The sequence below is a fragment of the Suncus etruscus genome, chromosome 8 (assembly GCF_024139225.1).
Source record: "Suncus etruscus isolate mSunEtr1 chromosome 8, mSunEtr1.pri.cur, whole genome shotgun sequence".
In the NCBI taxonomy this organism is placed as follows: Eukaryota; Metazoa; Chordata; class Mammalia; order Eulipotyphla; family Soricidae; genus Suncus; species Suncus etruscus.
Genome location: NC_064855.1, coordinates 102,331,046 through 102,356,339, shown reverse-complemented (window position 1 = coordinate 102,356,339; position 25,294 = coordinate 102,331,046). Strand labels below are relative to the sequence as shown.

Sequence of the window (25,294 nt, the reverse complement as noted above, 5' to 3'; positions counted from 1 at the left end):
AGTCACATAGACAGTTTGAAATTTCTATGGTTTATGACATAGACAAAAGTACTATTACCATATTTTTCAGTTACCAAACTCTTTGAATTTCAGTTTCAAGTTAAAAAAATTTTAATGTCTGAATAATATTCCAGAGTTTTCCTTCCTATTATCTCCAGATTGGTCAAGATAATTAAAAAGTAAATTTTGTTGAAAATTCTGTTAAACAACTACTTGATCACTTTGTCATTGACATGCTTTAAAATCGATTCTACTGTCTTAGCATCAACTATGTTTTACTTTGTGACTTCTGTTTATTTTCTTCAAATGTCATTTTATTCTCCTCTCCTAATGTGCTAAACATCACCATTATGTGTTACACTGCAAAGCTACTTTATAGTGCGGCCTTGTCCCTACCAGTAAATGGCACATCTGTGAATACCTCATAGTGCATTTAAAGTACTGAAGTCACTGAATGATTACATCGTTTTTGCCAACTTGTCATTTCCCGATGTCTGGTCTGAGATCAGTATTAAGTTTGACTTTCTAAAACCAAGCATAGTTTCATTCAATTCCAGTATATTGATTATGTATTTTAGTGGATGACCTTTTCAGTTTGTTTGTTTCATTGCAAAGAAAATTGCCATTTTTTTTAATGAATCATGTCTAGATGGCTCACTCTAAGATTGATTCTATTCTACAGTTTTTATTTTGTACCAAATATAAAGATGATTCTCTTGGCAAAGAATAAAATAATATATTACTGGATATTCTTATGCTACAAAATTTTTCTGAAATGTTTGATGTAGGCTCATAATCTGATAAGAGTTAACTGCATGACAGTGAGTGAAAACTAGTTTTTCAGAGATATCATAATGTAACATGATGTAGTGCAGATTTATTAGAGTAAAATATCTATTTTATGATGATGAGATTAGACTTAATTAAAATTTTCCATTGTTTGGGAGTGGGAGAGAAACCATATGGATAAGGTACTTACTTGTGTCACATGCAACCGACCTGGATTTAATCTCTGGCATCTCAAATGGTTTCAGAAAGATTCCTGAGTACAGAGTCAGTCAGATGTATTCCCAGAGAAGTAATAAGACACAAAAACATTTTAAAATAAATAAACACTGCTGAATCAATTCTTTGTTTCCAGGCATAAGCCTGATGTAAGAACTAGGAGATACTAACCATCAAAATTACAGGTCACACCAATAGGGAGATAAATTCCTTCACTTCACTCATTTTGTTTTGTTCCTATGAGGCAAAGCTTAGGTCCCAGCTTGCAGAAATTGAGCGAAATATTTACTTGTAGGCAGCAAGTAGCATTCAAACAATAAGAATTCTATTCTAAGACTCATGATTCTAGAAATCTAAAACACATATAGAACACCCTTACATCCAAGAAAGTTTGTATAATCCTGACAAAGAGCAACACTGACTTTTGTTTTGAATTGAAGCTCATTTGCCCTTCCTTTGAGAGCATCATATCAACCTAATTAACCTTCCTGCTGCCCATAATCTTGAACTTTTTGACAAACCATGCAAACACTTGTCAACCCCAACACAGATGTGTAATTATAAAGCCAGAGACCTACAAAGTGCTATAAAACTAACATTACTGTAAGAAAAACATAAAAATGTGCATTGTCATTTCTGTATGTGATGCAGAAATTGTATATAAATTAATGACTAGCGTACCATTTTCTTGATGAGTACTTTATATCACTTTGCAATAATTTGTTATTATTGAAAATAATATTGTTATTATCAAAGAAATGCTGTATCTGCATAATAAGAAGCTTGGGTAAATAAAAATAGTTAAAATAATAAAGAAAATCAGAAAGACAATCTTCATTCAGTGTAATTATACTAATGCAATAAATGTTAGGAATCATATACTTATAGGAGTGTTTTTATTTTTTGTGGGGTTTTGGGTTGGGCTACCCTTTGTGTTTTTCAGAAGTTACTCCTGACTCTGCACTCAGAAATCACTTTTGGTAGAGCTTAGGTGACTAAAGGTATGCTGTAAATGGAGTCCGAGTCAGTCATATGCAATTTGAATGGCCTACCATTATTCATTTATTTAGGCTACTAGTGTTATGATTTTCATCAAAATCCTTTATTCACTGGTAAGCATAGAGACATATTTACATACTACAAGATTATCTGTTGACTATATATTTTTTATTTTTTTTGTTGACTGTATATTTTAATGACAACTGTAGGACCTTTCTCTAAAAATATATTGAAAAAATGTGTTTATGTGTACCACTAACAATTGTGTATGTGATAATACACTTTTCACTGCTAACACAAAAATGACTCTAGTGTTTTTTGTTTGTTTGTTTATTTGTTTTAATTTTTATTGTGACCAAAGTGCATTACATATCTTTCACTGCATCATTTATGGTACATAGTGACAATGAATGAGGGGCCTTCCCACCACCAGTTCTGTCCTCCCTCTGCCCCTGTTCCCAGTATGCATCCCATATCTCCCTCCTTTACCCCCTAAAATGGTAGTGCAACTGGTCTCCACTTTACAGCTTGTTGTAGATTGAGCATCTATTCCACCGTCATTGGAGTAAAAAAGGATAAGAAAAAGAGGAGAAAAAATTTGGTGACAACTACCAAAAAAAGAAAGAGTAAGAAAAAAAAAAAGAAAAGAAAAATGGAAGAAAAAAGAAAAAGAAATGGACCCTGCAAATAAAAATAAAAATAAATCTCTAAATAATAACAACAAGAGTGAAAAAGAAAGAGAAAAGTGGAAGAAAAAAGAGAAGGAAAATAAAGTCAAAAACTAACAAATCAAAACAAAACCAGAAAAAGTATGGGTACTGGAGTGGTAGGTTTTGGCATTCCCCCCACTTTTTTTTTTTTTTGCATAGGCACAGTAAGCATTGGGGAAGAAAGGGAATTCCCGTGGCCTAAGAGATTCAGGGTTTCTCCATCCTTGAAGCATACCATCATGGGATCAACCCCTGGCTCCATATATACTCATTACCCCATCCCAAAGGCTTTTTTGTGATGCCAAGAAAGTTTCCTCTCGGTTGTGTGTGAGAAAATCAAGCCACTGTAGCTAGCGATCTTGGTGTTTGCGACTCTAGTGTTTAATCATAATTTTTATCACCAGATGGGAAAATATATTAAAATATATGTTGAAAATAAGACTAACATTGACATACATTTATGTTTAAACAAGCATTTCATAATAAAGACATATGATTAGCATACAAGATAGATAGATTACAATCCTAAATAAATTCATTTCATAAAACCGTGCCCAATTTTTTTATACTGGTTTGTATATACTGTTGTTGTTCTTTAAAGCTATGTGATTTCAAACTCTGCTCAGGGATTACTTTTAGCTACTGTTTTAGTTGTGTTATCCTGATCCGACTTCCAAGGAAATAGAAATTCTGTTTTTCTCCTGATTCCCCCGTGGAGCCTATGGCACACAACATGAGCCCAATAATCTGCTGTAAAGCAATATTGTATAAATGATGTTTACCTGCATACATTTTTTATGGCCATTTGGAGCCTTCAATCCTGCAGGGAACCCATTTCCTTTTTACCCTGGGATCTTTTTTCATCACGATTAAACAAAGGCTTTCTCCCTAGCACAGCTGAGATAAAAGGATTTGTTGGACTTCTATCACATCAAGCAGGTGATGACAGATCCCCATCTATTTCAGGAACAAACTTCAAACTAGCCACAGGTGATTTCCTTTCCATGCTGAATGGCTCAGCAGACATTATATTTCTCACAACAGCAATCTCAAGCTTATTACTTAGCTCCATGACAGAAAAACAAGTAAAAGCTCGAGATTTTAAAATATGAGTGACACATTAGAAAAAAAAAGAAAAAAAATGTGCTCTCTTGAATTTTAAAGTGTTTCAGTGGCATTGTTATCTGTGGTATTGCAAATACATAATTGTCTTGCCTTCATAGATTGTTGAAGGAGAAAAATATTATATACAATATAAGTGTATATATAATATAAATGATTATATAAATAATACAAGTATGAAAAGCAATATATAGTGACATATATAGAAAATTAGAAATGGATATTCATAAAATTTTACATATTATTCCACACACACACTTGTTGAAGAAAATAATGAGAATGCTTTTTAAAGTTTCAATTTATAAATAAGGAATGAAAATCTAATGGTTCTGTCTGCATTCAAATTCCAAAAAATATATAAAATAAGTATCTCTATTTTGAAATTGAGGCATTATCTTCATCATCATCATCACCCGTGAATTTTCATGAAACTCGCAATGAATTGTCTTGCTGGGTCTTTTTGCATTAAATGTGGCATTTTATCTGCTTTAGCTATATTTTCTGATTAGAGCAAACAAAAGATTGAGATGTTAAATAGGTCACAAGGATGGAAATGTATGATTTGTATCAAAACATCATTTTGTTTTCTGTGCAAAAAGAAAGCATCAATCATGATTTATATCTGAGTTACATTGATTCTATTGTTTATCTTTTAAATTAGTTTTCCAAATTTTGATATAGCTTTTAACAAAATGACATTTTACCCTCATAGTTTTGAATATCAATTGGAATATTATTTCTCAGAAATAACAGTAGGTGCTGAAATTAACAAATAATCTATTAAGTATATATAACTATATTGTCTTTATAAGATGTTGAAATGATAAAAAGTATTCAGAAAGATTCATCAGTATCCAAATCTATTTGAACGTGATTAAGATTTTTATTACTTATTAAAACATTATTTTCTTAAAGATACTGTCCATATTTTTATAATTCTGAAAAATCACAAATCATAATGACGAAGTATTGGTAAGTTAATTTATAGAGATATATTCTCTGTCTCTTAAAAGCATTTAAAATAAGAGCACAGATGTTTTACAAAACCAAGAATTTACAAGGTACTGTATTACAAAAGAAATGTGGACAAATTTTATAGAGCAATGCAAAAATTCTATTGTATAAGAAGAGTATACTATATGACAGTCACCTTCAAGAGAAAGCAGTGATGAGGTAATAATTTATAATGATAAAATTTATAAAAATTATTTAATAATGAAATGATAAATTTTCTCATTGTACTATAAAATGTTTCCATATTTTTGTAACATATGCACCTATTGAATCCTTGATTGTATGTAATATATGTAATCATATTTTAAATGTTTTAATGGCATAGAAAAAAATATTCACATTAGTTAAAATTTACATTATTTTATCACTATGCTTTATTATAAATTTTTATCTTGAAAACTATAATATAGAAGAATCTATGGATGGTATCTATGAATGGTACAATATAAGAATAAAATTACCATAATAAATTATGAAAATAATTATGAAAATACATATTTGGTAATTATCAAATTGGACATGACAATTGAATGTTTACATGCTTTTAATCTGTAAGGTAATTTAAAAATTGTCATATTTATAAGAAGCACTTCAGAAAAGAAATATTTTCTTTTTAATGCTGTTATGAATCTAAATTTATTTTTAACATCTTTACCAGAATATCCATTATATAATAAAACTGTTGTAATTATTAGAACATATATTAAATGCATTAATAAAAATGAAAAACCAAGTTTTTACCTAACATTCTGTTTCCTTTGATTGCAGCTAATATTCACCTTAAAATACTATATTAAGTTATAAAACTAGCATATCGTCTATGAGAAGATATAGAGAGATGTATATATATAAAATATTCATATATATATACTCTCAATTTTTGTATGTGTGTTCAAACAGTTTAGTATAAATAACATAATTAGGAGGGTAAATTTATGAAATTTGGAATGCCTATTTGTCAAATATGTGTAATATGCTGAGAAAAACACTAAGCATATGTTATGTCCTCATAAACAAAGCAATTCTGGAGAAATTGCCACTTCAGGAAAGAACAGAAATATTCACAGGTTTAAGTGTTATGTTTAAAATCCAGGTACAGTTACAAATTGACAAAATAAATGAGTCTCTAACTTGCCTATGTAATTAAAAAAATGAGTACTATAAAAGTTGAAATATTGTGCAAAACTGATAGAAAATTCAATGAGGATCACTATGTGTCAATATTATGTTGCATGTAATTTATAAATTTAATATAATAATTAAAATGATAATTAGTATGGATTTTTATAAAATATATTCGGTAAAGTTTTAGCAATCTATCTTTTAAAATGTACTATACTATTTAAGACAGACTTTGTATTTAAAATGAAGAAAAAGTACATTAAATCATAATAGCTGTAATATGTAGGAATATTTTAAATTGTATTTAATGATTCAACAGATTATGGAGGTTGGTTCAGCCAAATTGTAAGTCTGCCAAAGTTTTAAAAGGGCAGTTGAACTACAGGTAGTTAACTTGCATTGAAGAAGCTGACTTTGGTTGAATACATGGAAACACACATGGTCCTCTAAACCTCACTTGAGTTGATTCCTGAATCCAGATCCAAGAATAAATCCTCATCTCTTCCTAGTATAGCCCCCATGCAAATAATTAAACAGCAAGTGTGGTTGTTTTCTCAATCCAAAGTTTATATTGTAATATAATCCTCCTTTGCATTGTCTATATAAAAAATTCGCAAATGTCTCCGTAAGAAATTTAAAGTCCACTAGAAAAAAATTAAAGTTTTAACTTGAACATCATAATTTGTTGCATATAAATAAAATGTCAGAAAATATTTTTAAGAACACAAAGAATTTAAAACTGTTGCACAATGTTGGTGTGGAACTGTTTAATCTTGTAACTCAAGGAATCAAACCCAGAATTGATCAGGACTTTTTGCTGACTATATGTAATGATGGGGCTCAAATCTGTATCTATTTCATAAAGTACCCTACCAAGAGTGCTAAATCTATAGCTTCTTCTTGGACCCTAATTTTCTAAGTCCAAAACATTCACATTAGTATTCACAGTAGCCCAAGTCTGTAACAGGTAACAAAGAACTTTATCTTTATCATTTTTATTAAAAAATAAATATACAGTTTGCAGTAACATGGTTGAACACTAATGACATCTTCCCATGTAGATGCAGCTCATGACATGAAGCTCACCACATAGAGTGATAAGTGCAGTTAGAGAAATAACTACACTGAAAACTATCATAACAATGTGAATGAATGAGGGAAAAAGAAAGCCTGTCTCGTGTACAGGTGTGGGTGGGTTGGGGAGTAGGTAGATCTGGGAAATTGGTGGTGGAAAACCTGCATTGGTGAAAGGGGGTGTTTTTTACATGACTGTAATCATACAGCTACAATTATATTTGTAATCACGGTGTTTAAATAAAGATAATTTATAAAAAAAGAAATAAAATAAGGACATTTAAGACTAAAAAAATTAAATAAACTAGTAACAGTTAACCCTATATTGCTTATTTTTATATAAATGACTATAAAAGGTATTTATTAAATGTATCATAGTGTAACAATGAGGGGCCAGAACTGTAACTAAGACTTTTGTCTTGCACACTGCCAACAAGAGTTCAATTGTTGACATCCCATCTGGTCCCCTGAGCTGAGCCTGCCAGGAGTGATTTCCGAGAGTAAAACTAGAAGTAATCTCTTATTTCCACTGTTGTAGCCCAAAACCAACAAAAGGGTGGGGGGAAAGTGATTGCAAGGAGGAGGGAAATGGGCTATAATGTAATCAGTGGCCATGGAGATTCATATGGCAAGGTAAATAAACTCTAAAAAAAAGTTGTATATAAAATTAATATAATTATATTATACATAATATAATATACTAAAAATTGTAAATAAAATATACCTTGTTCAACATTTTTACCAAAATAAAAATTAACCAAAAAATGTCAAGGAGGGGCAAGAGCAGTGGCGCAGAGCAGTTAGGAGTCCGCCTTGGTGGCAATAGCCTAGGACAGAATGTGGGCTTCGATCCCCTGGCATCCCATATGGTCCCTGAAGCCAGGAGTGATTTCTGGGCACATAGCCAAATGGTCCCTGAAGCCAGGAGTAATTTCTGGGCACATAGCCAGAAGAATCCCCTGAGCATCACCGGGTGTGGCCTAAAACAAACAAACAAAAAAGTGTCAAGGAGAGGGGTGAAGTTCACGGCTTGAATTAAAGAGATCTTGATGTCTATTACCCAAAATGTGTGGTCTTCTGAGAAACCCCGAGATCCCTCAGCAGTGCTGCAGAGATTTTGGTGGTACTCAGAACAGAAAGATCAAAGCACCAAATCAGAAGCAACCTGCCCAATATGGCCATTTATAGGAGAGAAGAGATCCCTGAATACCATATGGTCCCCTGAGCCAGGAACAATTTCTTTTTTTTTTTCCTTTACTACCTTCCTGGAATCTTTTTATTTATTTATTTTTTAATAATATATTTTTATTTTAAACATAGTGACTTACATATTGTTGACAATAATATTTTAGGTACATATTAACATAAAATCAGGGGAATTCCCATCACTGAATTGTCCTCCCTCCACCTTCGTTCTGTCCTGCCTCTCATAACCTCCTTCTTCACCCCCAGGGCTGCTAGCATGAGTGGTCCTCTCTGTGCCCAGCTTACTACTTAGTGATCCGACACCTGTTTGGTCTTGGTACCTCCCTTGTTTCCCCCTCTAATTGGGAGGTGGGACTAGATAGTTTAAGTTATGTGGTTTTGTTTGAAGAAAGTAAAAGTAATAAATTGGTGTAAAAATAAAAAATGTTGAAAATGGGCGGAGTCCTTCTAGAGGCTCTCATCCTCAGTTTGAGAGACAAAGGGGAAAAAGAAGGTGAAACACCACAACAGTACAAAAAAGAAGTGTTAAATAAAATATCCAGTGAGCACTCCAACAATAAAGATAAGCACCACATAAAAGCCATGGTCTTGAGATGAAAAACATGGCAGAGTGCATAAAGGAAGAAGAGAAAAAAAGAAAAATAAATACATAAATAAATAAAAATGGAGACAACAGCTTCAATATCCACATCAAAACAAATAAATTGACAAAAATTAGATAAATAAATATATAAAAATTATAATAAAATAAAAAATGTTTTGTGCTTTTTGCCCTTTTTTCCCCTTCTGCACAGGCACAGTAAATTTTGGGGTCATTCGAAAAGGAATTCCCTTGGCCTAAGAGATACAGGGCTTCTCCACCCTTGAAGTATATTGTCATGGGATTAACTATAGACTCCTTTCAGGTTCATTCACTCTCCCCTTGGTACTTTTGTGGTGTATGGAAGACTTCTGCTCCTTCCTGGGTGATAAACTCAGACCTCTGTATCTAAAGATCTCAGTATCTGCACAGGTCAAGGAGTGGGACTTATGATGAAGTCTTTAGAAGTTCTGTTCCCTCAGTGTCATTTTAATCCGTCTTCTGTGTTTGGTGATCTTGGTCTTTGCACTGATTTTAGGACTGAGCCTGGGGTAGCCTCTTTCATTATGTTATCAGAAGACCCATTCAGTTGCTATTGTCTTAGTCTGACCTCTGGAATTAGAGATCATGGTTGTTGTGCTGGTCGTAGATCAAACCCTAGACTAGGGCTTTTTTTTTTTTTTTTATTGGTCCCAGGATACATACTGCCCAGTCCTGTTCCTATCAGACAGTCATCTGTAGATCACGATCTTGGCTTTTGCACAGACCAAACAAGTCTTCTGATTTTTCTTCTGATTTTTGTCTTATCGTTAGCTGGTGAGGTAGGATAACCTGCTCTTAGGTCAAGTTGTTCCCAATTTCCTCTTTGTCAGGATATCATATTAGAGCTGTCACTTGTTGGTGTCCCAGCAGTATTGAGGATGTCCCATAGCTGTTGTGAAGAACTGTGACGTTTCTATGTCTGGGATCCAGGATTCAAGGTTGGATGATTGGTGTCTAATCACCTGGGGTCTAAGTTGGGTCCACGCGACATATTTTCAAGGTAGGAGATGCCCCTGTATTGTAAACAAGATTGAGTTTTTATCCCTAGTAGATAGGAGCTCGTTTTTATATGTAAGATTTCCCCCTTTTTTTAGTGTCTTTGCAGGAAGAAATGGCGCAACATTATATTGCCGGTGCATTTGGGGGTGGAGAGAGAAGAAAACAAAAACCGGTCACACCCCCAAAAAAGATAAAAATAGAAATATATGTGCTCATGTATATATGTATAAAGAAAAAAGATTTTAAAAAATGAAGTAAAAAAGTAATTAAAGGAACAAAGTGATGTGAGAGACTACCTTACATTTGGAGCAAAGCAGTTAAAGAGGTAGTGTAATACAGGATTTATACTTATGATGGAAGAGTAGGTTTTCCTATTGTCTTTTGAGATTTTCTTGTGGTGTGTGGGTTCCTGGGCACCCTTTCATCACACACCGTGACCTTCTTGAGATTGGCAAACGATTTGTGGCAGGGAGGTCTTGGGAAGAGTTCTTGCATTGGAGATCCTTTTAGAGCTAAGTCCAGTTTCAAGTAACAGTACCCATTAGAAGGAGTTGGTAAGAAGGGCTATGTACCATGAGTCAGCAGGGGAGTTGGTTGCCTTTCCTTGCCGGGGATGTGGTGTGAATTGTCTGGGTGTCCCTTCGTTTGGGTACTGGGTACTGGTTCATTGGGGTAAGGAGGTCAGTCTTGATGCCTAATGGATTAAGAATTGAGGGTGAAGAGTTTTAATAAGGTGGGAAATCTGGATGGGATTGAGGAGTGAAGGGTTAGTCAGATTTCCAGAGGGGGGAAAGGGGAAAGTATATGGAAGGGGCAGGAGAGAAGAAAAGAGAAAATAAAAATAAAAAATAATAAATAATAATAATAAAAGAAAGTAGTGGGAAGAGAGGAGAAAAGAGTAAGGGAATGCTAGTTTGCTTGGATGTGTTCAATGAGTAGAGCCTGTAGTATAAGTCTGAAGGTCACAGTTGCTGCTTTGTTGGTCTGGCTGGTCACGTGCTTTAAGTCCTAAAAGAAGGTATAACCTAGAGATAAAGGGTATGTTAAAGAGTTTTATAGGGATATTCTTGTAATGCAAGCTGGGTATGGTATCTCGTGTGCCTGAGCCCCAAGATACCATCTTGTCCACCCTTTGTATCCAAGAACGCCTGTGGATAGAAAAACTGAGAGGTTATTTTAAATATAGTAAGATTAAAGCATTAAAACATTGTTATGGGATGCTTCCATTGAGATCAGTAATTTCCCGTGGTATTCTTTACCTGTGATCCTGTATAAGATCCCTAAGGGATTATTGTGGACCTCTGTAGTAGAAGGCTGATTACATACCTGTTCTCTCTGTGTTGCTGTTTCTGCTGTTGCTGGTTTCTGTGTGGTATAATGTGTAGTCGAGAGTTTGTGTTGTTCCTCTTTTATTTGTTTTGGGCACTGGACAGAGCGATTTCTGAGTCAAGAACCAGGAGTAACCTCTGAGCTCCACCAGGTGTGGCCCCAAAACAAAAACAAAACAAAACATAAGATGATATGATATGAGATAGTACTGTGATATAAAACCATCAGCAAATAGTTTTATATCTGAGAATAAAATGTCACTTTAAAGGTTAGTTATTAATAGGAATAGAGAGACAATAGCAGGAAGGGTTCCCGACTTGAATACAAACCACCCTGATTTGATTTCCAGCATCCCATATGATTCCCTGAACAACACCTGGAGTGATTCCTAAGTGCAGATCCAAGAGTAACCTGTGACCACTGAGTGGTGGGGCTCCAAAGACCTAAATAAATATATAAACTAAACATAAATATATGCATACATAAATAAGATTAAAATAATAAATGTGTCTCGTATAAATTCATCTCTTTAGTCAAAATTCAGTATGAACACCTAAAATTACTTGATATCAACCAAACAAAACTAAAAATATGTAATATTCTGACTTTAATAGGTTAAAAATTCAGGATAAACTCTTTTAGGAAAGGTTAATTAATAAGGTGAGCCCTTAAATATGGTGGAATATTTAGAAAATAACATTTAGAGAAAGAACTAAAAGTTACTCTGCTGAGTTAACCAAGTACATTTTGATGGTCAATAGAAACCTCTAAATAGAAATTACAGATCAGAACATAGATAACACATGCTTTGCCTAATAAGAACTTTATGTTCACATTTCTTAATGCCAAATTTACATGCATAATGTGAAATCTTATGGTGCCAATCAGGAAAAAAATAATTATTTAATACAATTATATATTACTGGAGTCCGGGGCCGGAGAGATAGCATGGAGGTAAGGCATTTGCCTTTCAGGCAGGAGATCATCGGTTTGAATCCCAGCACCTCATATGGTCCCCCGTGCCTACCAGGAGCAATTTCTGAGCCTGGAGCCAGGAATAACCCCTGAGCACTGCTGGGTGTGACCCAAAAACAAAAACAACACAACAAAAAATATTACTGGAGTCCTCTAATGGAACATTTGTAAGAGTTCAAAAAAAATTGACCAGATTGTAAAATATAAAGAATATCAGTGAATAATTGCATAGTTTGTGACATCCTTACAATATTTTTAAAAGTCTCAAGGAAATTAATTTTCCGTTAAACTGTCTAAATATCTCAAATGACTTCAATAAAATATATTGTTTAGTAATATTTCCTCAGTATTCTCTTTTTTATGATAATGATAAATCTAGAATAGTTCAACCTATAAAAATTTGCCTATGAAAGAAGGGACTACAGCAAGTAGAGTGGTTGCCTTACATTCAGCCAACCCTCATATGATCCCTGGCACCTTGTATTGTCGCAAGTCCACCAGGTCTGAATTTTGAGTGCAGAACCAGGAATAAACCCTGAGCAATACTGAAACAAAGCAATACAAATTAATCTATGTTATTTTCCTAATCAACAAATTTTAACCCTATTTTAAAATACTAGAAGTGTAAAATTAATAACTATAAAATGTAGAAATAGGGACCAGCGAGGTGGCGCTAGAGGTAAGGTGTCTGCCTTGCAAGCACTAGCCAAGGAAGGACTGCAGTTCGATTCTCCGGCATCCCATATGGTCCCCCCAAACCAGGGGCAATTTCTGAGCGCTTAGCCAGAAATAACCCCTGAGCATCAAACTGGTGTGGCCTGAAAAAAAAACAAAAAAAATGTAGAAATAACAAGTTAGCAAATTAAGAACAGTAAGAGAATGATAACTTATTGTGAGTAAATGCATGATTCATAGATAAATTTTACCAATATAAAGTGAAATGTTGGAATACATTCAATATAAAAGTATTTTTGATATAAAATATTTTAATTTGTCTGATTGTGGTTTAGAGTATTTCGAGAACTTAATAAGCAAATGACCCCAATTAAAAAAATAGTCACTAACTGCAGTTTTATATTGAATAGATAACAGGCATACAAATATTCCAACGTTTGAAAATAAACCTCTCTCTATATATACCTATAAATAGATATATAGATACTTACAAGTAATTAAAATTTCATTCAAAAATCTTTTGTTAGTTGTGCTGATAACAAACAAAAATAATTTATCACAAGTATCATTTGTTTTTATATTACTTCTAGATTATATCCAATATGTCTCAAAAAGATATGTCACATTAATATGTCTCAAAAAGAAGCTTATTCTAAAGATATATAAGACAATAATGCCTGATAAGGTAAAACATATACATTATGTATTTAAAAAATTTTGTATCTTACAAAAATGTTTGTTGTATCTAGTCTACTTTTATCTCATAATTAGCAGTTTGAGGCTCAAAAAACATTTCTGTGAGTAAAACTCACTAGTTTGCATTAATTTTTAATTACTCATGTAATTTATTTGATTGTAAATAAATAACTCAAATCAATTGTAAGATTAAAAGAGTTTGCATAATTTAAATTAATTTAAATAATTTCAAAATGAAGATAAAATAAAACTAATATTTATCCGTGAATTGTAAAATGTGATCATGAAGATATATTTCAAAATACATTTTATCGTAAATTGGGTTCTGATTGCAATCATTTTCTTGCACAAAATACATAACAAATTATAGGAAAATTTTTAAACAACCATGATATATTTTATGAAAAACATTCGATTTCAGTTTAATCAAGGTTATACTTTAGAATTAGACACTTTTTAAAGATAGAATATGGCCTATTACAATTCATGATCTAATGCTCATTTTATTTTCAGCTTTTAAATTTTGTCAATTAAATGGGAAGGCTTTTAGATTACATTTATAAATCCTTATGTCTATAACTAAAAGTCACTACTTTTCTTAAGGTGTAACAAGAATCCTTCATGCGCTTGACATCTATTGATCTCATCTACTTAATGGTTTTCTTTTCCGTTATAAATCTATTCCCTGGTCTTATTTCCAAATGACAAGGACTCTCATTTTTCTTTTTAGTCTTAAAAAGAACTACGATATTGTAACATTCAAGATGGATACCATTTATGCTACTCTAAAGTAAATTAGCCTTTCTCTTTATATAGATATATGTATACATAATTTCCAGAAAAGGCAGCCTAATAATTGGGACTAGAAAAAGATCCTTGAAAATGAACTAGAAAGGGGCTTTAGTTGTAGCGCAGCAGCACGATTCCCCCAGCATCCCATATGATCCCCCAAGCCAGGAGAAATTTCTAAGCACATATCCAGGAGTAAGCCCTGAGCGTCACTGGGTGTAGACCCCCAAAAATGAACTAGAAAACTTCAACAATGCCAACGTATATTTGTAACTCATGAAACTATGACTGACTCCAAATAATTATTCTCAAATATTCAAATAGATTAGTCTTATAAACTTCCAATATTCCTTCACTAGTTAGGGAGAAAATGAGGAGTAAGATTCTAATTCATATTTATTACACTGTCTGATATTAGACAAAAATATCTTCTAATCTGACTTGGGGTTTTGAAAAACACATTACATTTGGGGGGGAACTGAAGGAAAGTATCTTTCTGTCATGAGAAATGTAGTTATTGCAAGGTAAGGCACTGACAGAACTTTACAAGAAAAAAACATCTAATCCCATCAAAAAAATGGGGAGAAGAAATGAACAGACACTTTGACAAAGAAGAAATACAAATGGCCAAAGACACATGAAAAAGTGCTCCACATCACTAATCATCAGGGAGATGCAAATCAAAACAACGATGAGATACCACCTCACACCACAGAGAATGGCACACATCACAAAGAATGAGAATAAACAGTGTTGGCAGGGATGTGGGGAGAAAGGAACTCTTATCCACTGCTGGTGGGAATGCCGTCTAGTTCAACCTTTATGGAAAGCGATATGGAGATTCCTCCAAAAACTGAAAATAGAGCTCCCATACGATCCAGCTATACCACTCCTAGGAATATACCCTAGGAACACAAAAATACAATACAAAAACCCCTTCCTTACACCTATATTCATTGCAGCACTATTTACCATAGCAAGACTCTGGAAACAACCAAGATGCCCTTCAACAGACGAATGGCTAAAGAAATTGTGGTACATATACACAATGGAATATTATGCAGCTGTCAGGAGAGATGAAGTCATGAAATTTTCCTATACATGGATGTACACGGAATCTATTATGCTGAGTGAAATAAGTCAGAGAGAGAGAGAGAAAAACGCAGAATGGTCTCACTCATCTATGGGTTTTAAGAAAAATGAAAGACATTCTTGCAATAATAATTTTCAGACACAAAAGAGAAAAGAGCTGGAAGTTCCAGCTCACCACAGGAAGCTCACCACAAAGAGTAATGAGTTTAGTTAGAGAAATAACTACATTTTGAACTTTCCTAATAATAAGAATGTATGAGGGAAATGGAGAGCCTGTTTAGAGTACAGGCGGGGGTCGGGTGGGGAGGAGGGAGACTTGGGACATTGGTGATGGAAATGTTGCACTGGTGATGGGTGGTGTTCTTTACATGACTGAAACTCAAACACAATCATGTATGTAATCAAGGTGTTTAAATAAAAAAAAGAAAAAAAGATTTAATTAAAAAAAAGAGAATCTACAAAGCAAATGACTTATAATGAAGAGCTTGAATGTGAGAATGAAAAGGACAAAATAAATGAGCTTATTGGAGAAAATAGTCTTTTTCAGTCACTCATCCTAAGCTTTCTTTCTTTTTTTTTTGTCCCCCAATTCACAATACATACCCGGCAAGGGGCCTGTGTTGAGGTGTATATGGGGTGCCTTTACTGTACCTTCTCTTTCTATACAGCCAGTGTAAAGAACACAGCCTGTGGTAAGATTTGGGAGGCCTTATCTTATCTTTTATTTATTTTATTTATTTTTTTTCTTCAGAGCAAACTAAAGTTGTTTTTTTTTTTGTTTTTTTTTAAAGTAAAAATTCATTTAAAGGACAAAATTGATTAACATAATGAGGTAAACTAATATAACATAATATAGTGACATAACATAACATATAATATAATTGATATAATAATAATACATGTAAGTCAAAGAAAATTTCTGATTAAAAACACAATTTTTTTTTCATAATGGCTTACATATCTTTCACTGTAGTATTTTGGATACATATTCACATTGAATCAGGGGAATACCCATCACCTAATATGTCCTCTTCTCAATCAAAAATCAAATATGCTGAAAATAGGCAGAGTCCTGTCTAGAGGCTTCCAACCTCAGTTTGAGAGAGGATGTGAAAAAAATAATTAAAATACCACAACAATACACACACAAAAAAATATCGAATTAAATAACCGATAAGCACCACAACAATAAAGACAGGCACCACACAATAATCTCGGTTCTGAAATCAAATCATACTCAAGTGCAAAAAAGAAAGAAAAAGACAAAACAAAATAAAATAAAATATTGGAGACATCAACCTTAATCTCCACACCAAAATAAAGACGTCAAAAAAATAGATCATTTATTCTCCTCTTGCTGCTTTCGTGGTATGTGGAAGACTTCTACTTTATCTTGGATGGTAAAATCAGTCCTGTTTCTAAAGATCTTGGTGGCTGTGCAGATCAGGGAATGGAGTTTATGAAGTCTTTCTTTGTGGTTCTAGCAGTTATGCTTCTTCAATGTCATTTTTTTGTTTTTTATGTGTTCTAGGTGTTTCAGAATAGTGCTACCATTCTGTGTTTTTCTTTTGTCTTCTGACTTACTTCGTTTAACATAACATGATCTAGGTCCATCCACGTTGCTGCAAAGTCTGTGATTGTATCATTTCTAACTGCCATGTAATATTCCATTGTATATATGTACCACATCTTAATGATCCATTCATCTGTTGTTGGACATCGAGGTTGGTTCCAAGATTTGGCTATTATACTGAGTGCTGCAATAAATAGTGGGGTACATAATAATAAGCTTTCTTTCTAATTCTATCATGACTCAAATGTTTTAAGAGTGTGGAAATAATTGGATAAGGTTTTGTTTTGCTGCACTTTCTAGAGTGGATTAAGAAAAGTAGGTTTATTTCGCTATTCAAGATTTATGGATAATGATACGTGGTGATTTGAACACCATGATAATTTTATAGATATGTTACAGAGGAGTGAACAAAATATATACATATGCAAGTAAATTACATATATAGTTGATAATGTTAGATATATAGAAGATATAGAGTTATTGGTGCATTTTTTGTCTGTCCTCATATGCATACATGTGTATGCATGTGAGACATGGAATTCAGAGTTGGTATCTAGGGCTGAATATCTAAAGTGCATAAAGTAAAGTAAAATTGAATATAAAGAGCTCTACCACCCAGCCATCTCCTCCGTGTCCTCAGTTTAATGATAAATCTTTTTTCTATTGTATCACCATTTTATTACACACCAATTAGTAGTATTCAAAGAATTCATTGTGTATCTTTAATAAAGCAGAGGATAATTGAAATTTAAAAGATAATTTACATTCCAGAACATTAGTTCATTTCCAAGCCAGAAAGTAAATGTTGATTTTCTTCCATCCATAAAGTAAAAAGAAGTGGAAAATAAGGAAGTAAAAAATAAAATAAAAAGATAAAAGGAGACCTATATTTCAATAATAATAATACATAGAGCAAAATTGTCTAATTGTATGTGCACTTTAAAATAAGTTATCTCAGTACATTTACAATAATATTACCTTAGCATTATCATTAATATATTTTTTTAAAAATAGTTCATCTATTTATTGACAGGACAGGCCTATTATTTTGGAACTCTTTTGTGCCAGATATTTTCAAATCACATAGTAGTACTTGGAAGGTCAGTGTTTTGTTTAAAGCTTTCAAAATATTCCTGAATAAAAACAATATTGTAAATAAAAATTCCTATAACTAATACCACAATAATATTTTATAATCTAATTATGTGTTTCCATATGAACCTTAAGGTATGATTTTTAAGTACTTTAGTCCTTGATTTTTGCATTAGATATGATTTAGCAATTAAGAGTTCCAACAGTTACAAATCAGTTACAATCATAAGTATTTTTAAAATATTAATTGTTCAACTATACCATGAAAAATGACTGGATATTTTTTTCTGAGCCATTATTTTCTCTTGAATATGTATCTCTTTTCCATACCCCCCCCAGGGAAGTTCTTGTTCTATATTGAACAAATCTCTCTCTCTCTCTCTCTCTCTCTCTCTCTCTCTCTCTATATATATATATATATATATATATATATATATATATATGCCTGTCTCTCTGTTTTTCTGTCTTTCTCAATGTTTTGCTGTGCCTCTCTTTCTTTCTCATAACCTGCCTCATTACCTCCCATTATATCTCTCACGCTATTTTTTAGTAAAAATAAATAGCTTGATTTACTGAAAGAAAAAGACATTGAAATTGATCTGTGAACAATTAAACTGCTGACCAATCTGGAAGTATAGAGTTACCATCCACATAATACATAAAATTTGCTAGGTTTAACCCTATACACCCCCCTGTCACTATCAGCATTGTATCCTCAAGCCTAACAACTAGACCAACAGACAAAATAAATGGCCCTGGGCCCCTGGGCTTGTATGAGGGAATCTCTCTTCTCTCTCTCTTACTCTCTCTCTTAATTTTTAATGGAGATAGGGCTATGATCAAGACTTAAGCTTGGTTCTGAATCCAAGTTTTTACCCTATAGTTACTCATGAAAATGTATACGATAGATCAGGGACTGTATCAGGGTTAGTTTTGTATTAAGCAAGCATTTTCCCCATAGACTATCTAATCCACAACCACCCACTCTACTCCCAATTAAAGAAAGTTCTAGTCATATCTAAATCTAATGTCAATTTTTATAAACTTCTAATTAGAATTGTCTATCTACTTTAGAACAAATGTAATTCAAGTATACTTTACTGTTCATGCATCCATTATGATGTCAATACTTACTGATAAATATCATACTGTCAAATATATCACTTTAAGAATAGTGGGGTAAACTCACTTTCATAAGTTTACATTCGGCTATTATAAATAGAAACTGATTTCTTATTCATCAAAGATCAGCCAGGTCTTTGTATAGTGTTTTCTAATTGAATTTAGTTTTGTGAGCTTTTCTCATATTTCAAATTCACTATTAGAAATTATTAACTAATATGACCTCAGGATCACTTGTGGGTGGGAAGTGGCAGATTGGGGTTTTATAAAACTAACAGTCAGTAGAAATAATGCTCTGTATTTGGGTGCACAGTGGTGGGTTATAACTGTTCAAATCACATACCACTGCTTACTCTTTCTGTCAAGACCCCAAGGTCATTTTTCTCTTCTTTTGGGGGGTGGGGTGGAAGGTAGTGGTTGTTTTGGACAGCATAGCCAGTAGTATTTACTCCTGGTTCTGAGCTCAGGTATCACTCTTTGGGCCCTACCGGGTGACATAGATCCAACCCAGGTCTCTGTGTCCTACTCACTGTACTATCTCTAGACCCCTAAGTATATTGTTCAGTGCACAAACTAGTAAGCAAAGTTATTGTCTTTGATTTGATTAGAATTTCTTAAACAATCTCTATCCAAGTATACTTGTATATTTTCTCATTGAATTTTAATATGCAAACAATGGAAACTACTTTTAAAACAATTTAATTATTATTTTTTAATTTTCTTCCTATTTCTTGACAAATAGACATTTCTATTTCCCTTTTCTTATATAACTTAATTATATTGTGAAATTTAATAAAAAAAATCATTATAACAAAACATTTATAGCTGCAAAGCATAGTACAGTAGGTAGGGTGCTTGCCTGATACAAGGCCAACCCTAGTTCTAACCCAGAAATCCATATCATTCCCCATATCCCTGTAGAGTGATTCTGAACTCAGCCAGTAATAATTTCTAAGCACTGTGGAGTGTGGCCCAAAAACAGAAATAAAGAAAACATTCACATTTTTCATACTTAATGAAAAGATGGTTATAGTGGACAAAAGAAAGATACTCTTGCAGATTTTTTATTTTATCAGAAATATTTTGAAGTTTTTGTTTCATATAGGAAATAAAAAAACATGAAAAGTTATCACTAATTTTATATTATACTGTTATGTTGTTCATGGAATGGACAACAGATAATTTAAAAGATTTTGACTATGCCTAGTTATCTCTAAAACTAATTCTAAAGTGACTTTACAGTGTGTAAAGTTCTTGCCTACACACTACCAATTCATGTTCGATCTCTGGCACCACAGATTTCTGGCATCACTGCCAGGGGTTAATTTTTGAGAGCAGAGGCAGAAATAAACTCCCCTCCTAATTATATTTATCCTAAAATAGCAAACTGTCTTAAGGCACAGCAAACAAATGCAATTCATTATATACAAATATTCATTTGAAATTCTGTAAACTTTGAAGTGGGAAAATATGGTACATGAAAATAAGAGTACAGTTATAGAAAACAATGTGTGAGTTTGAACAAATTATAATGGACACAGGTATTTGCTTATATTTAAGAAAAGGGCTACGCTTAGAGGTCCTCAATACATCCTCTTGACTTTGTGTCTAAAGGTCAGTCCTGACTGTGCTTGGTAAGCCATATGTGGTTCCAGGGCTTAAACTGGGGTCAAAATTATGCAAGGTAAGCACCTTAAAGCATTAGCTCTATCTTTAATTAATCCCTATATATTTAATGAAAGAAACTGATGGTTTACTAAGTATTAGTGTAACAAAAGGGAATTTAGCTTTCCATAATGTGGTACTCAAAAATATAAACTGAATTGAAAAAAAATTCGGTTATATCCACTTTGGTGTTTTATATATATGTATATATGTATATATATGTATATATATTACCAAATAAAAATTCCAACTCAATATTGAGAAGAGAAAATAATCCAGGTAAGTAATGTAATTTAATAAGAAGAAAGAAAATGGCTTTGGAGGCAGATATAAAGATACAAATAAGCATGTTATTTTCTTTTCTGTGCCTGATTTTATACCATGCTAAAAATTACAGCTACATTATAGTGTCTGAGTATATTTAATCTAAGATAAGCATTGTATCCTATCCTTGAATAAATGCTCTGTTCTCTCTAGTAGTTTAAATGTAAACCATTCAAATTTAAGCTTCACAGTGAGTATTCCATGAAGCACATTGAAATTGATATTTGACAACATAAAGGCTTGTCTAAATTTAGTCACTTAGTTCAAATTGAAAATTAGTCAAGGCCAATTTTTCAAGGGTATAAACTTCTTGATAAACCTACATTCATAATCATCTCGCTTTTACATGAGTTTCTGATGCTTCATTTGAATAAAAAAGCATGCATTGTTATAAAAAGTAGTCTTCAGTTTTGTTTTTTAAAATCTCTGTTCTGGGCTAACATAATTATTAATAATCAAGTAAAACCTTTAAAATAATGTATTTTAAAATACAAAATTAATTGGGCAAAAATAATTATGGTTGAATATAAGATGACCTTAAATTCATTATGTAAATTCAAGCTATTTTATTAATCAACCATTATTAACCAATTAAAATATTAATTGATCATGTTAGCAGTTATATTTTATAGATTGAATATAATTTTAAATACGTTACTTTTTCATTGCTTTTTAATGCACTTACATTTTAAAGTCTTCAATCCTTACAGATTAAGATAACAGGCAACATCCCCAAAATGTTGCAGAAAATGCATTCTCTACAATTGTAAATTTGTTACATTGAAGAAAATTTTGTATTAGAATGTAATTCATTACCACAAGGGAACAGGTTTTTAATCTTAATAGAACTCAAACTTTTTCCAAACAACTGCCTCTTTTTATCCACTTGCACATACACATGGACACATTTGCACAAATATCTAATGTAAAATAAGAATATGGGACTAAAGCAATAGCACAGCAGTAGGGTATTTGCCTTGCATATTGTTGACCCAGGACGGACCTGAATTCGATCTCCAACATCCCATATAGACCCACAAGCCTGCCAGGAGTGATTTCTGAGCCAGGAGTTACACCCAAGTGCCGCTGCATGTAGCCAAAACCCAAAAGTCAAAAACAAAACAAAACAAAATATACACTAGTAATTCCATGAGAAGGTAGCCTATGTTAAATATTTTGGGTCACAGTTCTTAGATCAGGTTACTACAATTAGGTGTTCAAATGTTGTTGTTTTTTTGTTTTTTTTTTTTTTGAATAAGAAAATTTTAAAATGATGGTTCTAATCAGATCCAAAATCTTCAATTTTATGTGGAGTTAGCTCACTCTATTTTTACATTATATTGGGTTTTGGTCTTACCTATGGGATTATTCAGGTATTTTCCCAACTCTGTGCTTAGGAAAACATATGTGGTCCCAGGAATCAAACCCTGATCAGCAGAATGGTAGGCAAGTTCCCAATCCAATGTACTCTGTCTATGGTTTCCCCCCAAATAAATAATAATCTAATCTCCAACACTGTGTACTAAGATTTTGAGTCAAATTTACATAATTTGTTATAATTTTTCTCATAGGGTGCCACATCTACTAATATTTTAGGGTACCTAAACAACTCCATATGATATTCTGTTTCTTTGGTGCAAGATTGATTGTTTAATGCTTTCTTATAGGAAAGCTCAGAGCCACCAAGGTTACACCTCGTGCTATTCAAAGGGTTAAGGTCATTTTTAAGAGTCCATTCAGTGATACAGGGATGATAGAGGGTACAATGAAACAAATCAGGACCCGAGGCATGCAAGTCATGTGCTTGACATATGAATTATCTCCTCCATCCTGTACAATTCTGAACATGTCTTAGTTGTTTTCAATCTTGACAAAAAATTCATCATTGGGGCTGGAGTGAAAGCCCTGCATGTAGGGCATTGTCTTGGACTGAATGGACTAGGTTTTAATCCAGGCATCACATAAAGTCCCTGGAACCTGCCAGGAATGATTTCTGAGTGCAGAGTCACGAGTAACACCTTTGTGCCTCTAGATGTGGCTCAAAAGCCAACAACAAACAAACAAACAAAAATCATTAACAACAGAAAGATGAACAAGATTATGAAGTGAATATCCCCAAAAATGATTGTATGCAAATAGAATTTTCCATTTGCCACATATAATTATAAAAAATAGTTGAATATTTTATATAAAATATTGAATTATTCAAAATAAAATAAATATTTTTCAAAATAAATATTATTCACAATAAAATATTGTCATGACTAGGAACAAAACAATATTAACTATTTTATATATTGAATTTTTAATTATCCTGCTTTATATTTTAAAGCAAGTAAGTAATGTGAAATATATGTCCTCTGATATTTTATTGTGCTTAGCTTTAGATCTCTTTTTGTAAAATAATACAGAGTGCCTCATTGGTTTTAATCTATTAGTGCTTGCTTGGTACCTTGTTCATTCTAGTTAGATCACTGGCAGCACTGGAGTGGTTCTTAAATACAAAGCTAGGAGTAATCCTTGAGCACTACTGGGTGTGACATCCTCGCACACAAAGGAAATAAATGGATTGATTCTCTCTTCTTTTTCACAAAACATGGTTACTAAAGTGTGGATTGGTTTGCTTCGAAATTTTACATATTGCTTTATTTCTAACTAATTTCAACTATATTATACATTAAAATCAATATCAAGTGATCCTATACAGTGCCTTAATATAGGAATTTATGAACTAATGATAGTTAATAGTCTAAAAGAGTTAACTGCAAGTTTTAATGGTGCTGCTATATAAATTTCCATATAGACCTAAAAAACTCCTTTCTCTAGTTAAGTGCTGCCCTCTAAAGATGATCTCAAATTATTTTCAATTGAAATATATTTTTATTCAAAATATTATTTCATTTCTACATAATAGGTAATTTTCTATTTTAATTATAAGCATAAGTATAAATGAAAGTATGTATTTTTGATGAAATTTTATTCTGAAAAATTAGAGACAATTTATATGGAAGGAAATAGATATTGGGCTACATAAAATGTGTTAAGGGCTTCTTCCTGGCTCAATACTCCAGAATAACTCCTGGTAGGCATTGGGGACTGCATGTAGTACCAACTGACTCTTATGTGCTATGATTTTTATGGGCTGTGATATCTCACTGGCCGTCTTTTTAAATAATGTATTTTTGCAGTTTTATGTCATTAACTAAATACATGCTCTTTCATTTGGGATAATAAAGAAATTCACTTTGTGTGGAATTATTAGGAAATTAAATTCATGAGTAATAGTGCAATTTCTAAGAATTAATATAGTTTTTCTTATAAATCTATCTCCCTCCTCTAGTATATAACAAAAAAAATCAATATTCAAAAACTTTGGAACACCATAAATCTTAGAGAGGTTTTCATGAATCCTGCATGCAATTACAGCTGTAAATTGAAAAAAAAAAGTGGTAATAAACTATTTGTCTTAATAATTTCTATTAACTGCATTGAACTATCTAACAATGATTTTATTAAATAATCAATCAGTTTTAGGACACCACGAATAAATCACTTATATTATTTTCCCAGTGTATACAATAACTAGATATTGATATACTCATTTTTATATTTGGGTCATAAAATATTTTCATTTTATTCTTTTTATATATAACCAGTAAAAAATATTTAAGTTGATTGTTTTGGTGCTGGTGAAGTGGCGCAGCAGTAGGGCATTTGCTTCGCATGTGGCTGATCTAGAATGGACTGGGGTTCGATACCTGGTCCCCAAGCTAGGAGAAATTTCTGAAAGCATAGCCAGGAGTAACCCCTGAGCATCACTGGGTGTAGCCCCAAAAACAAACCAAAAAAAAAAAAAAAGGAATATGCTGTTAGGGCAGAATAAATAGTAAAGTGAGTAGGGAATTTGCCTTGCATGCAGCTCAATTTTGATTCTATCCTTGGCTTCTCACATAGTCTCTTTAACAGTACCAGGAGTAATTCCTAAATACAGAGCCAGGAGTAACCCATGAGCATTTCCAGATGTGACCACCATGCACCCACACATGAGGAAAAACATATATCAACTTTATGGAAAGAGAGTAAAGATCA

The 25,294-nt window shown here is 32.7% G+C and overlaps 1 non-coding gene across 1 annotated transcript; it reads right to left on the bottom strand.

The window, feature by feature from the left end:
• Positions 1-16,005: 16,005 nt before the first annotated feature.
• Positions 16,006-16,138, bottom strand: LOC126016623 (small nucleolar RNA SNORA51). The gene has a single exon (XR_007498412.1). It is a non-coding gene; the product is annotated as a small nucleolar RNA SNORA51 (small nucleolar RNA).
• Positions 16,139-25,294: the final 9,156 nt, after the last annotated feature.